This window comes from Myotis lucifugus, unplaced genomic scaffold, assembly GCF_000147115.1.
Source record: "Myotis lucifugus unplaced genomic scaffold, Myoluc2.0 scaffold_587, whole genome shotgun sequence".
Classification (NCBI taxonomy): domain Eukaryota; kingdom Metazoa; phylum Chordata; class Mammalia; order Chiroptera; family Vespertilionidae; genus Myotis; species Myotis lucifugus.
In genome coordinates, this window is record NW_005871635.1 from 247,850 (window position 1) to 250,468 (window position 2,619).

Sequence of the window (2,619 nt, forward strand, 5' to 3'; positions counted from 1 at the left end):
ATATATATATATATATATATATATATATATATATATATATATATATATATTTTCCTTTCAGTTTACTTGTTTCTAATTGGCTCCTATTGTGATGCATCTTTGCTAGATTCAGAATGCCTTCTAGGACAAAATTTGACTGTGGTGGCAGCTATAGAGATATACTACTTAGCCCCACCTTCAAGAGCAGCACTGTGAGGGTTCATGTGACTGACAGCCTCCAGCTGCTACACCTCAGGATGCTCCACTGTGTCTGGACTACGGCCACAGCCTCAGCAGTGTGTACTCAGGCTGCCAGTCAATGGTGAGAGAGGGGCTTTCACGGCCCCATTCAGCTCTCCCCTAACACACCTGTGCTCAGTGTTCCTCAGCCTTGCTCACCCCGCTGTGCTGCCACCTGAAGTTCTTTCTACCCAAATTTCCTTTCTTCTTCCTTTTTTTGTTCTTTCACGGGTGTCAGGCCAACACTGCAATCTGCTTACTTGTGTGTCTTCTTCCTTTACCCTGTATAGTGTTTCCACCAATAAATATCTTGTGGGTTTAATTCCAAGTTGGTGTCCACCTCTTGCAGTGGTTCTCAACCTGTGGGTCGCGACCCTTTGGCAGTAGAATGACCCTTTTACAGGGGTCGCCTAAGACCATCCTGCATATCAGATATTTACATTATGATTCATAACAGTAGCAAAATTACAGTTATGAAGTAGCAACGAAAATAATGTTATGGTTGGGGGTCACCACAACATGAGGAACTGTATTAAAGGGTCGCGGCGTTAGGAAGGTTGAGAACCGCTGGTACATTGGTGAAACGCCTTCGTCTGGCCCCTGTACTCAGGGCCCTTGCTACTTCCTCAGCTATCGGAGCCTCACTCTCTCAGCACACCCATTTTAACCATCCCTGTGGCTGGCTTATGTCAGTTCGTCTTCTTCATTTCAGCTCCAGGCCCACAGAACTTCACAGTGACTGGCAAGATAGTACAACCCCAGAAGGTAAAAGAAATAAATACTGAAGGAAGTAGGCACGGTAGAAATATTAGTGCTACCGATGCGCAAGTGTGAACCTACAGGACCCTCATGGACAGCTGTGTTTCAGAATGCAGAGTGTTTTGAACTTTAGAAAGGTCATATGGTACATATATTCAATATTTTGTAATACACCCAGGGGGACTGTGGCAGCAAAATCAATAATATTTCTGTAGGAAAACGCATGCATGTTTATATTAAACAGAATTAAAAACAACTTTCAAAATGATGAAAAAGAAATACAAACTAGCCTCAGGTCAATTTAAGTTGGGTTTTGTGGTGAAATCAGTTACTTTTATTTTTTTCAGAGCTTTTTATATCTGAATAGAAGGAGAATTCTGACCTTTCTGTAATGGAACTCCCATTTATTTATTTATTTATCCTAACCTGAGAATATTTTTCCATTGATTTTTTAGAGAGAGTGGAAGAGAGAGGGAAAGACAGACAGAAACATGTATGTAAGAGATACACATCGATTGATTGCCTCTTGCACATACCTTAACTAGGGCCCGGGCCTGGGAGGTATGTGCCCTTGACTGGAATCAAACTCAGGACTCTTTGGTCTGCAGGCCAACGCTCTATTCACTGAGCCAAACCTGCCAGGGTGGAATTCCCATTTATTGATCATGGATTGTGTCAAGCATTGTACTGAGCTTTAGTGCTCTACAAGCATTATTGTATTTAATTTCCCCTCAGTATCATGAATAGACATTTTAGCTTCAATTTATTTGAGAATACTGAATCCCAATAAACTCTCAAACACCACACAAAGAGCAAGCATCTAAGCTAAGATTTGAACCTCAAGGAATCTGCCTCCAAAATTATTTGTCTGAACGACTATGCCGCATTGCTTGACTACGTGTGCTGTCACCCTACCCAGACTGCACGATATGACATAATAACTTGACATTGAAGGCAGGAGGCCTGGGGATTAGTATAGGTTTTATACTCGGTAGTTGGTCCTCCTTGAGCCTACATTTCCTTATATAAAATTGGGGTCAGCATTACCTAATTCAAGGATGATTTTAATAAGAATCAAATTATAAGTTGGGTGTGGAAACATTTTGTTATTGCACTGTAAGTGACAAATATGATACCATCATGCCAGTGATGATGACATAGCCATTCCTATTGCTTGTGTTAGAAATGCCTTAGGGCAATAGATCATTGTTCCCTGGAAATGACCTGGACAGATACTTCATCACCTTAAGCAGCTATGCACTTGGGCACAAAGAAAGAGTTGGGATATTGAGATGATCTAGGAAAATGAGCTAATTTGCAATAGCTGCACTGTGCCATCTAAACATAAGAAGGTAGATCTGTCTGTTCTGCGTGGTAATTGTTTCTCTAAAGATTCCACTTTCAGGTTTAAATAAATTATTATTCCCCCCCCCCCCCACACACACACACATACACACACAGCAGGAAAGATTTTGGGGCTTTCCAACTTGAGTGGCTATGGTTTTTGCAAGTGCAGTCATTGCCTCTGGAACAAAATTGTTGACAGTTTTTCATTGTTGTCTGTTAATCTTCACCTGAGGCTATTTTTCCATTGATTTTTAGAGATAATGGAAGGGAGGGAGAGAGACACAGAGAGAGAAA